General features: G+C 38.4%; 1 pseudogene; it reads right to left on the reverse strand.

Annotated features, from left to right (window-relative positions):
- Positions 1–425: 425 nt before the first annotated feature.
- On the reverse strand, positions 426–3,448 carry LOC121757376 (annotated as a pseudogene).
- Between the last annotated feature and the right edge of the window lie 10,486 nt (positions 3,449–13,934).

Below are 13,934 nucleotides of genomic sequence, written 5' to 3' on the forward strand. Positions count from 1 at the left end.
TTATTATATAAAAAGTCTTAATCATAATTAGCTAATCAATCAAAACTTAATGAATTAATTAATCGTGATTGAGATGTTATACCTATTCGGGAGGGTACACAGGAAACCTCTCTCTTACTTTTTGTCAATTAATCAACTCATAAATTATTAGGATTACACATTAATATTCTACAAAAAAAAACTATTTTCGTATACAGCAAGAGTAAGTAACAAATATTCCATCCTTCTCATTCAACATATCCACATTCCTGAATATCACGGGATTTTAAGTGGAGTAGTTGAGTATTAGTATAAAGTAGAGTAAAATTGGTAATTGAATATTTTAATAACGAGAGGAGAGGGAGATTTATTTCCAAATATAGAAAGTGGACATCTCGAGTGGGACAAACTAAAAAGGAAAGGTGGACATATTCAGTAAGACAAACTAAAAAAGAAAGGTGGACATCTTGAGTGGGACAGGGGGAGCTCTCAACAATTCAATTTCAAGAGATTAATAACAACACAGTGAATTCTGAAAACCAAAACCTGATCATTCCCGTAGCAGCCGGGACTAAGAACAAAGTTAGAGCCATAATATCTGGATTCCAGAATAAAAACATATGTATAGCCGGAAAGGTAGGCCCGACGAACAACCCAGTGGATTGAGCTTACAAAATCTATACCATCTCTACAGCCGCAGGTCGACATTGTTACCTGTTTTTCAAATTAGAGGGACGCCCAGCAAGAGACGAATAAGCACTCATGCCCATGAAGATTTAGTCTCTTTAGCAACATCGTTCTTGATCAACTTCTGAATTGGTTTGATGACAAACAAGTACTGTCCAACGAGGAGAAAGGTATAAAGATCGTGGTCTAGAAATTCTTGAACTTACAAGTTAGAAAGAGGGCTACAAAAATACGTAGAAAAGATAAAAGCTTACTTGGAATGCTAGAATCAATGGGATGAAGAGTTTTCCCCTGCCATTAGCATTAGGCCATTCTATCAATTTCTGGTCAATGAGAATACCTCTTTTTCCATTTAAGGCAACATCGGTGATAGTATGTACCAAACTAGGAATCCAAGGGCTTCCAGTTGGAAGGATCTGACATCCCCAAAAGTCAGCTTAGGAACATGAAAAACACAGAAGTATTGAAAAACTTATATGAAAGAAGTTTACCTTCTCATCATTGTCATTCTTGTTACACCTCCCACTGTTCTCAACCAGTGCAACAGGAATAGCAAAATTCTAAGATAAGAGGAAACCATAGTTCGAGCTAATGGCATTAGGAAACCAAGAATGTTGATTTCAGAAAACAAATGTCGATACATAGACCCAAATCCCATATAATTAGACATATTATAAGACAACATCTGACTGCGAGATCACTAGTTCAGTAGTCCACCAAAATAGTACTAGTACTGTATTTGTTTTTTGGAAATAAGAAAGCAAAAAATCAGACCCATCAACTATTGGGGCTATTAATACAATTCAAGTTTTGTTATGAAGGCAAACCACATCACACTAATGATGCAGTTGGAAACAAGACAGTAACACATGTATGCAATGAGAATTATTCTTCTGCATCTTACTTAGTTGAAAGCTTACTTTCCATTCCCAGGCCGAAAAAACACATATCTTACCAAAACGTAATCATATTGCTTTGGGAATAATAAAGCATAAATAACAAGACGGGCAGGGCAAGGCCAATTAAGCATCACGATCCTAAATCTTTTCCCTTCATAACTAATATAGAAGCTAAGGCAATTTAGATTAACGAGCATGTGAAATGAATCAACGGTATGCATTTTTGTAAGTCGAAGGGATGCTATAGAATTATATGACTCTACTGAATGCAATTTGAATGCTATCACATTCAGTGTTCCATCCAATATGCCTTCAACTTTAAGTTAATGTTGTCTGTTTTACCATGATTCAGGGCTCAAGCTTATATTAGCAAATTAGCCCACTTAAGTGGATGCTCGACAAAGTGTCATACAGGAACCAATCAACTAAGAGCTTATAATGTGTTCAAAAAGGGCTTTTCAACACACACATCTAAACTGGGTTAAATAAAATATAATGAAGCAAAACATTTAATCCAAGAGGGCATTAGAACATAAGATAAGTAATGAAAAAGATAATACCTGAACTTCCTTTTTGCTAATCCGAGCCCCTTGTCGAACACATTTCAAAAGTGATTCTGATCTCTTGGAAAAGAACTCCTCATAACTCAATGCATCTGGAGGTGAGAGCTGAGCATGAGTAAGGACAATCATTGCCTTGTGCCAGATATCTTTGCCAAAACTCTCGGTGATGGCTTTCACAATCTGCTTGTCCAAATTATCCACTCTATATGCATCCAAACGCTCCACATAAAGTAAGACATCAATTGTCTTGGTCATAAGGAGGCTGCCCAGAAATCTATCGAAGAAAGAGGTGATAAATAAGATACGACTTAATGGCAGAATGTCTCAGTAATTGCAGCTTTTGGTCATGAACCTTTTTATGGAATCTAGAACTTGGTCATTGATATAGCCTCCTTCAATGAGTCCAGGGGTGTCAATAATGTTTAACGTAAAACCTAATCGCGACCGTGAACCATAAATGGCCTTGGGGTTTCCGACTAAAGGAAAGATAAAACAAGTTAGCAAGTTTACTCAGTAATCACATCACACATACCATAAATTGCAAGTCTAAGTCTCAAATCCAAACTACATTTACCTGAAAAGCGCTCACAGTGACCACTCGTTCCCCTATTATCGAATTAATTGTTGAAGATTTACCAACACCGCCTTTCCCCATAACAAGGATCGTTAAAGTGTCAACATTCTACAAAGTTGGGTAAAGTATAAGTTAAACAACAGCATAAAAAAAACTAGGCTGTGAGAATGATCGATTTTGACTAAACCAGTTCAACATAGTAGGAATTGCATCTATTTCCCTTCTGTTAACTGAAAATGAAGTAAAGAAAAGCCAAGGTTTGAGCAAAAATTCGAACCTGAGTCTTCAATTTTGACAGCAAGTTAACCAATTTCTCTTGAGTAGCGGCGGGAAACTGCTGAATTGCAGTCCATTCTTTGATTATTAACTGTGCTGCCATTTTCTGATGCAAACTCCATATCAATATTTGGGTCAAAACAATAGAATTACAAAAATCACATAAAAAATCAAATGTAAATGAAACAAAAGCATAAAAATACCAGAAAGCAAGCTTAAATCAAAACAATGCCAAGGAAACCTAACTGTAATTTCAACAAATTGCAAATTATAACATTTGTCTACCCAGAACGAGCTCTTTGAGTTTCAGAAACCATTGGCACATTCAACCGCAAAATTAGGAGAAGTATGAAGACTAATTAGGGCAAGTAGAAGAAAGAAGACGATAAAAAGATTGGAAGTTTTACAATTGTTCAAGGGGAAAAACGCATTTCTAGGCCAGTTGGCCTCAGAAATAACGGAAATGTACCCGTTTTGTTATCTGTTCCATATATGAGAAAAACGCCAACCGCATTGGCGTTTTTATAAGTAAAAATGCCAACAACAATGGCGGGTTTTAATTTAAAACGCCAACTACGTTGGCGTGTTTTAATTGCAACGTATTTTAGTCGTATTTTTTATAAATACAGTATTGAGTATAAAACGCCATTCGCATTGGCGTGTATAATATAAAACGCCTTTTTCATTGGCGTGTTTATTCAAGTAAAAACGCCGGGTAGAATGTCGTTTTGATAAAATACGCCAACGTGGTCGGCGTGTTTCAAAGAAAACGCCACTGCAATTGGCGGCTTTATACAGATCTAATATATCCCCTTCTCCTCCCTCAAATCGCGAAAAACTCAGCCCACACACTCCCAAATCGCGAAAAACTCAGCCCACACACTCTTATCCAAGGTAGACTGCTCCACGCGAATTCGCCCTCCATCCATCTATCGGTGCTATTTTCCCCCAAATTTGTATATTATTTTCGGTTAGTATGCTTATCTTTTACATTATTTGAGTAATTGTTGGATAGTTAGCTAGGGTTTGTAATTGGTTGTGAATTGAGTTGAAATATTGTGCAGAATTATTATTGTGTAGAATTATTATTGTGCAGAATTATTATTGTGTAGAATTATTATTGTGTAGAATTATTATTTAGCATATTTGGCTCACTCTACATAATGATGAATGTAAAAATAATACATATTTATTTGTGTTTTACATTATTGCAGATAGTATGACGTGGTGTGTCAATTTATATTGGGGTGGAAAGATAATTCCCGAAGCAGTTATTTCGTATGATCCTCCTTTTGCTAAAGGATTCATTATGTTGGATGAAACAATTTCGTACGATGAGCTTGTGGAAAAAATTTGTGAAAGGATGGGGATAATCATATATGAAAACAACATTCAAATAATATGGAAACGTACAATATGCTTTGGAGCCGGAGTCACGTTTGTAGGTGTTCTACTAGACGAAGTATGCATGCAACTAATGTTTAGTGAGAGTATGGTTATTGGAGGTCTAATTGAATTATATGTTGAGTATTCGGCAATTACTGAACATCATAGTCATCATGTCATAAGTTATGATGTTGGTACGTCTACGAGAGCCCAAGAACCATATTTTGCTGCAACACAAGATTTTGAAGCTGGAGGCGTGCATTTAGGGGAAAGTGACAATTGTGATGCGGTTGAGGACGTAATAGGTCCTGATAAAGCCGACTTTCTTGATCCACAATCACCTTATTATTCTGAAGATTCCGACCCGGTTAGTACAGACTCAGATGATGATCCGTCGGATGATGAACAATTTGTTGCTTCAAGACCATCCATTCCACTTGGAGAAACAACAGTTGGAGAAACCTCAGTTGGTGGAAGGGCAATTGGTGGAAGAGTAGTTCCACAGTTCCCACAGCGTGGAATCAACTATTTTCGCACCTTACCAGGTCCATATGATAGTTTTGATCACAAAAACTTTGAACGTGATGATCCCAGTGTGCATTATTGGAGTGAAAAAGATCCTAGCAATGTCGGTTTGCATACTAAATTTAGAACGAAGTTGGAATTGAAGGCAGTTGTGACTCATTGGCATTTGGAAAAAATCCGACAATATACAGTTGCTGAAAGTAAAGGTAAGAGATGGCATGCAGTTTGTAAGTGGCCACAAGGAAATCCGAAGGATACCTCATTACCGAAATGTTTGTGGGAGTGCCGAGCAACACTGAGAAAGCATGATGAACACTGGCAAATTAGAGTGTTTAGCACTGCTCATACTTGCATGGGGGATCGTAACTATAATGGGCACGCTAATCTTTCGTCGGGTATGATAGCGTTGAGTGTTCGACATCAGATAGAAAACGATCCTTGCTACAAGGTAAAAGCAATTGTGGCGGATATTGAAAATAGATTTCATGTCAAAGTTAGTTACAAGAAAGCATGGTATGCTCGGAGGACAGCGATTGAACTTGTATATGGTGGATGGGAGTGGTCGTTCAAAGTGTTACCAGCTTATTTGAATGAATTGCAAAGAAAAAATCCTGGCACAATTGTGGAATGGTTGCACGATGACATATTATTAAGCAATGGTATGAACAAGGTATTCAAGTACGTATTCTGGGCTTTTGGACCAGCTGTGGAGGCTTTTCAACTATGCAAACCAGTTTTAACGGTTGATGGGACTCATCTACGTGGACGATGTCGAGGTAAAATTCTTATTGCCGTTGGATTTGATGCTAATAAGAAATGTTTGCCTGTTGCATATGCCTTTGTTGATGAGGAAACCAAAGAAAGTTGGAATTGGTTTATGGAACGCATTAGACTTCATGTAGCAAAACATGAAATATGTGTCATATCTGATAGGCATGTGGGAATCATAGATGCAATGAATTCTCCCATATGGAAAGAAGAACCCAATGTGGGTCATCACAGATTTTGCTTGGTACATGTTAGAAAGAATGTTTTGCAGAATCACAAAGGTATCATGGTTAAAAGACTTGTTTGGAAAATTGGTATTGCTACCAAGAAGCGCAAGTTTAAGATCAGACGTCGTTTACTTCGAAACGTCAACACCGAGGCTTTGCAGTACCTTGATGTCGTGGAGTTAGAAAAATGGAATCTGGCGTATGACAATCACAAAAGATGGGGTGAGGTGATCACTAATATGGTGGAATCTTACAACAATGTGTTGAGAGGCGCAAGACAACTCCCAATTAAAGCTTGCATTGATATGATATTCTGGAGGACAATAGAATGGTTCAATGACCAGTCAATTGCATCAACACAGTGTGCCACACCACTTACCCAGTGGGCGCATGAAAAGGTGTGCAAAAATGATGCAAAAGGTCAATTACATAATGTGAGAGCACCCAACACAATTGCAGGCCATTATGTGGTTCGAACAATGCATCAAATTGGTGGAAATGGCGCTAATAAGTGGAAGGTAAAGTACTTGGAGTCGCACTGCAAATGTCAAAAGTGGCAGATGTGGAGACTTCCATGTTCACATGCAGCGGCAGTTGCGTGGTTTAGAAACGACAACATGTTGTCGCTTGTTGATCCCGTATACCGCACAAGTGTTTGGGTACACCAATATTCTACGGTGTTCAATCCACCCAGACACCAAGATTATTGGGCCGTGCCTGAATGGACTTTGCAATGTTCACGAGCTCAGTTAATGCCTAAAAGTCACGGTCGATACCGTACTACTAGGATTCCTAATCAGATGGATGTCCGTGAAGCTGACCAGCCACGAGCCCGACGCCGATGTAAACATTGTCGTCAACCAGGTCACGACAGGCGCAACTGCCCAAATGCTCTTTCAAGGATGGATACTCAATGCCTTCACCTCCACCAAGATATGCAGTTTGAGGTCGTCATTCCGTCAGTCACACTGATGATGCCGATCACGATTTTATGCCTCCACCTCCACCAAGATCTGCAGTTCGAGGTCGTCATTCTGTCAGCCACACTGGTGGTACAGGCGAAGACATCAGTCTCAATAATGTCCCAAATTCTCCACCTCGGTCTTCTGTGCGAGACGATTTTTTCGGGGTTGATTTAGAGAATGTAGTTGTGCAAGATACTCCTCCGTCTAGACTCTCAACCGCCAGAATCGGGAAGGGTATCCGTAGCTTTTTTACGCGGAAAAGGCGAGACAATTGAACTTATGCATTGTGTAATATTGGATTTCTGTATTTAGTAATATTTGGACTTATGTATTGGGTAATATTTGTATTTACTTATATATTGAGTAAAATTGCGTATTAAGGAATAAATGATCAGCTAAAAACGCTAACTTGGGTGGCGTTTTTATTTAAAACACGCCTATGGGAGTGGCGTGTTTTAATAGACACGCCAACGGGACTGGCGTTTTTGTTCAGAATGCGTCGTGAAAAATCTGGCCAAAATTCCTTCCAACTTAGACACACCAATTACATTGGCGTTTTTAATAAAACACGCCATCTTCATTAGCGTGTTACCTAATTCTTAAAACACGCCAACGGGACTGGCGTTTTTGTTCAGAATGCGTCGTGAAAAATCTGGCCAAAATTCCTTCCAACTTAGACACGCCAATTACATTGGCGTTTTTAATAAAACACGCCATCTTCATTGGCGTGTTACCTAATTCTTAAAACACGCCAACGGGACTTGCGTTTTTGTTCAGAATGCGTCGTGAAAAATCTGGCCAAAATTCCTTCTAACTTAGACACGCCAATGACATTTGCGTTTTTAACAAAACAAGCCATCTTCATTGGCGTTTTACCTAAGACGCCAATGGAAATGGCGTGTTTGTTCAGAATGTCGCTATTTCCTCTATCTCTTTATTTGCTAGTTTTCATTTCAACTACTACGAAATAATAATTCATACATCCAAAGACTTAAGCATAAAGACTTAAAATCAATGAGTTCAAAGCAAATGAAAAAACACCAATATCAAATTACTAATATAAAGAGTTAAAATCAATGAGTTAAAACACTAATATCAAGAGAATGTATCCAATTACTAATGTAAAGAATTCAAATTAGTTCACTCGTCACGACTTTTCCGCATAAACAGGCGTCGTATCCCCTTCCCAATCTTGGATGTAGATCTAGGGATCCTTGAGGGAGGAGTATCTTGAACAACAGCGTTCTCAAGATCCACCCCAAAAAAATCATCATGTACAGACGACCGCGGTGGAGAAGCGGGGACATCACTGAGGCCAATATCTTCTCCGGTCCTACCGGTGTGGCTGACAGAATGACGGCCTCGAAGTGCAGAGCTCGGTGGAGGTGGTTCCACAAAATCGTCATCGGAGTTGTGTACAAACTGAGATGACGACTCTCCGCATGCGGTTTTCTTCTTGGTTCGTCGTTTTGCCTTTTGCCTTACGGGTACGTCCACGTCCATTGCAGAGCGCTGCGAAGGACGGTAGTCCATCAGCTGAGCCTCCCCGGATATCTGCAGTCCTTCTTCAACCATCCTCGAAATGGTTTCCATATCCGGACATAAATGTCCTGTCGCAGCTCGGCCACTTAGAAAGTGGCGTATATTGTGAAGAGTCTCCACCTATAATTTTTCAAAGTTAAGTACATATCGTAATATGAATTTAAATAAGTAATCAGGGTTTAGTTAAGTATAAATAATGTACCGTAAAGTTATGAGACGATGCCGTTTCGTGGAATCCCTCTTCAGCATGCACGCCGGGTTTGGTTAAATACACCACAGTGATTTGGCGAAACCAATTCATATATTCTTCCGTTGCAACAGGCTCAGTACTGTCATCCAGATCAGTCCATATCGTAAAGTGCCTGTTGTCCCACTCCTGTATATAATTGGCGTGCCATTGAACCCAATTCCGACCAGCTTTTCCACGGCGATCTTGTTTCGAAAAATCAGAACCGTGGAACCGTGGGAGATCCGGGATATACGGTTGGACAATCCCGAATTGGCGTAACACTCGGTGTGGCAGGTGTGGCTCAGCCAGATTCCAACAAATAAGCGTTGTTATCGACATCCATATAGGACGACCGGCATCACAACTTTCCGGCAACTCTCGGTGGAGATAAGGTCTCCCATGTGATACAAATTTTTCAAAATAATTTCAATAAAAACAAAAAACAAAAAACAATTTATAAGTATATGAAGTACCTGATTAGGATGCATCATGGAGAACTGATCTCGGAAATTTTCAATACAATGTCCGGGTGCTTTTACATATGACGCCGGACCATTCCATCTAAAAAATTTAAATTATGAGCGAAGAACACGAAGATTGATGAACATTAAGCTTAAAAAATGAATTAGTGAACAACTTACGTGCTTGCACATGGTAGATAGTCTGTATGCACGGGATCTAGCATCCTCGGTCTAATATTTGGGATTCTCTCCCAAGCCCAAAGCTGTAATAGAGTTAAGGCTCCCCCTACATCCGTCCTCTTAGCAACGGCCGCTTCACACAAATTGTGGTACAAGCAAGCAAACGTCGCACCACCCCAGCTATATGTAGAACACCGTTCTATATCCAAGAAAAAGTGTAGGTAGAAGAACGGAATTTTATTTCCGGAGCCGTTGTGGATCATCAGACCACCAAGTAATAGCAGACAATAGATACGAGCCCGCTGAGCATATATGTTGTGTTCGTGGTCACCAGACAGCTCAATCCTCAATTGACGCGATAAGCTTGTCTGCTTAAAAGCCATTTCCTTCAACTCGGATGCGTCCGGTATGAATCCTAGAAAATCCAAACACCTGTCCTTCCAATATCCCGCTTCCGTCGGGGGGATGTAATCTGTCAGAGCCTCTCCATCAACTTTCAGGCCCCATAAGACCTCCACGTCTTCCAGTGTCACATTCGCTTCACCGACTAGAAAGTGAAACGTGTGAGTCTCTGGCCACCAACGTTCAATCAAAGCTGTGATAAGATGGTGGTCAATGTCTTTTGGTTTACCACACCTTAATATACCCCCAAACCCCATCTGATCCACTATTGCCAAGACATATTGATGGATGGGAACATCCCAAATTAATCCTTCATATCGTCGGCAGCGTACATATTCGGATGGAACTCCTGCCCATATGTTGTTAGAGACGTGTTGTCTCTGAAAATATAATACAGATGGATCCGCAGGACCACATGCAAGCCGACGACGAGAGGTTGAAGATGATGCCATAATTTACCTACACAACATTCATAATCCAAATTCAACAATAACCAACCATAAACCATTTCAATAATTAGATACAATTTAATCCAATATCACAAAATTGAACACCAACATCAAATAATTCACCTACACAACATTGCACATTCAAAATCATAATCCAATTCACCTACACAAAATTAACAATTTAAATTAACAATTCGTCCAACCTAACAATTTCAATTTGCCCAATTTCAATTTTGCCTAACCTAACAATTTCAATTTGTCCAATTTCAATTTGACAAACCTAACAATATAAACACATTTAACAATTCAAACTAATCAACATACATCAACCAAAACCCACATAAACCAAAACAATTTGCCCAATTTTTTAGCTATAACAACCCTAGGGTTTAGGTTTATAATCAAATTTATACACAAATTCACTTAAACCCAAACAATCCAACATAATAATCAACAATAATGCCATTCAACCAATCCAAAATGCATAATATTTCTACTCAATTCACAACCCATTACAAACCCTAGCTAACTATCCACCACTTACTCTAATAATGTAAAAGGTAAGCATACTAACCGAAGAAAATAGATGAATTTGGGGAAGAATAGCACCGATTGATGAATGTAGGCCGAAATCACGGAGAGGGGGGCGATTTCGCGGAGAGAAGGCGCGCAGCTTGGAGAAATGTCGAAGTGTGTGTATATTGAGATTTTCGCGATTTGGGGGAGGCACGGCTGGTATATCAGCCTGTGAAAACACGCCACTCAGGTTGGCGTTTTTCGTGACTAGGTAATCACGCCACTCAGGTTGGCGTTTTTTGCAAAAACAAGTAAACACGCCACTCAGGTTGGCGTTTTTTGCTACTAAACACGCCAACCAAGTTGACGTTTTTAAACATACTTGCAATTGGAGAGAATACGCCCAAAATACGACACAATTATAAAACGCCACGTACGTTGGCGTCTTTACGTATAAACACGCCATTAACATTGGTGTTTTTACTTAAAGACACGCCAATTTCATTGGCGTTTTTCCCATATGTGGAATAGATAACAAAATGGGTACATTTACGTAATCTTTAATGTAAACTGCCCCAGAAACCCGATTTTCTCATTGTTCAAGACCATCTTTATGCAAGATTAGATGCGAAGAAATTTGGGAATATGAAGGGTTTAAGATAAACCTCAGAGAGAGTCGATGCAATCCTTATCTTTTACCCTCGTTCTCTCTGTGAATAATTTCGCCCCAAAATTACTAACTAAATTGATGTTTCTATTTTGATACTCCCTCCGCTAAGATAACACATTTTCTTAGTCGAGATTTTAGGAGTTGGTGGTTAATGTGGTTAATTGGAGAAAGAAATAATGTGTGGAAGTATTAAATGAAAAGAGAAAGAGAGTTCAGTATTTAATTGGAAAGAGAAAAGAGTAGTTGGGTATATTAATTGGAGAGAGAAAGTTACCAAAAATAGAAATGTGCCATCTTAGTTGAGACAAATTAAAAAGGAAAGTGTGTCATCTTAAGTGGGACGAATGGAGTATAAGTATTTATGTAGTGGTTTATTTAGTTAAATTATTAATAGTAAAGTAAAAGAAATAAAGTAAGAAAAAGAAAAATAGATTTAAGTGAGAATGAAAGTAAAGTAAAGAAGAGAAAGAAAGAATTAAGTAAGAAAAATGATAAAGCTGGGGAGAAAAAGTGAGTCAATTATCGCCATAAAATGAAACGTTTCACTTAGGTTGGGACGTACCGAAAATGAATACTCCCATTGTCCGCGAATAGAAGTCTTGTTTTTCCATTCCGGTCCGTCGAAGAATAGAAGTCTCGGTTCATTTATACTAAAAATGGTAGTAGGTCTACATTCCACTAAGTCATTCCACTCCCATGCTATTTAAAAGTAATACTCCTTCTGTCCTATAAAAATATGTGCACTTTCCATTTTCGTTCGTCCCACAAAAATATATGTGCCTTCCATTTTTGGAAATATATATCAATTTAATAATATATGTCTCACTATCCACTAACACTACTTTAACTATCATTCTCTTCGTCTCTCTTACTTTCTCATTCCATTCTTCTCATCTCTCTTACTTTTCTAATTTTATCTTAATTCTCGTGTTATACCTATTGTCCATATTTTTATGGGATGTTGAAGTATATATAAGTGGGGTCCATATACCAGTAACTTTTTTCCACCCACTTTTCTTAATATTTATCCGTGCCAAATAGAAATGGACTCGTATTCGCGGACGGAGGGAGTGCGGCTCACTTAGGCTAGGACGGAAGGAGTATTATTTATCATGCCTATTTATTGTTTGGTTTATCAGAGTCTCATTTGAGTTTAGCACGAGTTTTAAGAAATATATAGTGAGAAAGGATAGTGAAATGTGAGATCCATTTTTATATATTAGTTTTATAAGAAATGAGTTAGTACTCCGTGAGATGTACCTACCATTTATAGTAGGGAGGATGGAGGGAGTAAATTAACTGCGGCCACTATTATTTCTTTGGCCTGGAGAGGCCTTCGCTCTTTTCTATGCTTTCATAGGATAATTAATCTGCATTAAAAGTTAATGGAATATAATTTAGTTTGATTACCTATTAGTATCAATTAATTGATTACCCTAATTACTTGCAAAACTGACGTAAAATTTATTTTTAATTTCCAAATTTGGTAATCCTGTTTGAAAACTAGATTTTAAAGCTGAGTCTCCTAAACAACTAAGGCATATTGGTACATTTACGCAAGTGGTCAAGTAAGAGCCCACTGTGCATAACTGATTAGTGATTTTGTCAGCATTTGGTTGTAAAGAGCACATATTTATATCTTATTTTCTATTATTTGGTACTTTGTCCGTTTTGCGAAGCTATGTTTAAAAGCAGGTGAAGAATAGAGTGAAAAAGAGCTTGGAACAAAATCGAGAACAAAAGGGTCTTAGCGACTCGTTGAGTTGCAACTTAGTGACTCGCTGAAATCGAGAAGAATTCCAGAGCTGAGCCAACAACTCGCTGGAACATGCTGTTTTTCCAGTAACCATGAGAAGGATTAAGAAACCTATGTATAAAAGGGCAACAAACACAACTCCAAACACATCCATTGATGTCCCAAACATCATATTTTCGTCCCAAAGTAAGAGAAGGCATCCGAAAGGCTAAACTGTGAACGCACATCCCTGGAAGACTAAACTAGCTAAATCGACCGACTTGCTAAAAAGGAATTAAAGTCTACTTAATCAACTCAAACTAAAATTACCAGAAAAGGCCAAACAAAGTAAAAGTGAACGAGTGTCAGTCTCCTACACAACGTACGATAAAGTAAACCTTTTCCAACAACTTCATCTTCCTCACAGAATCAAAAGGGAAACAGAGTATAATCAGATCTCGACATTTCCTTCCTAACGAACAACTTGCGACCAAACAAACTTAGCATAATAAACTTGTAATTTAAAATCTGCCCTAAGAGAACAACTGCATCTACGTAAATCACTAACTAAGCCATAATCATGCACAAATCATAAATCAACTATCAGATCTACAACTTCTGAAGCTAAATCAGACATGATCACACCTACAATCAACATAAACATACTTAGATCTACTCTAACATACTACAAACGACCAGATTTAAACACCCCAGAACACTTCACCCAAGATTTATTCGCAACCAAGCAAAATTCGTAAGTTAGAAGCTCAGATTCAATAAATTAAACAGTAACAAAATCACTTAGCTAATAGATGCTCACAAATCAGGAACCAAAGGTAAATCAAAGAACTCATGCATGGGAAACAGAACAATCCAAAGTAAGATGAAATCATATCACCAA

This window comes from Salvia splendens, chromosome 12 (assembly GCF_004379255.2).
Source record: "Salvia splendens isolate huo1 chromosome 12, SspV2, whole genome shotgun sequence".
Taxonomy (NCBI): Eukaryota; Viridiplantae; Streptophyta; class Magnoliopsida; order Lamiales; family Lamiaceae; genus Salvia; species Salvia splendens.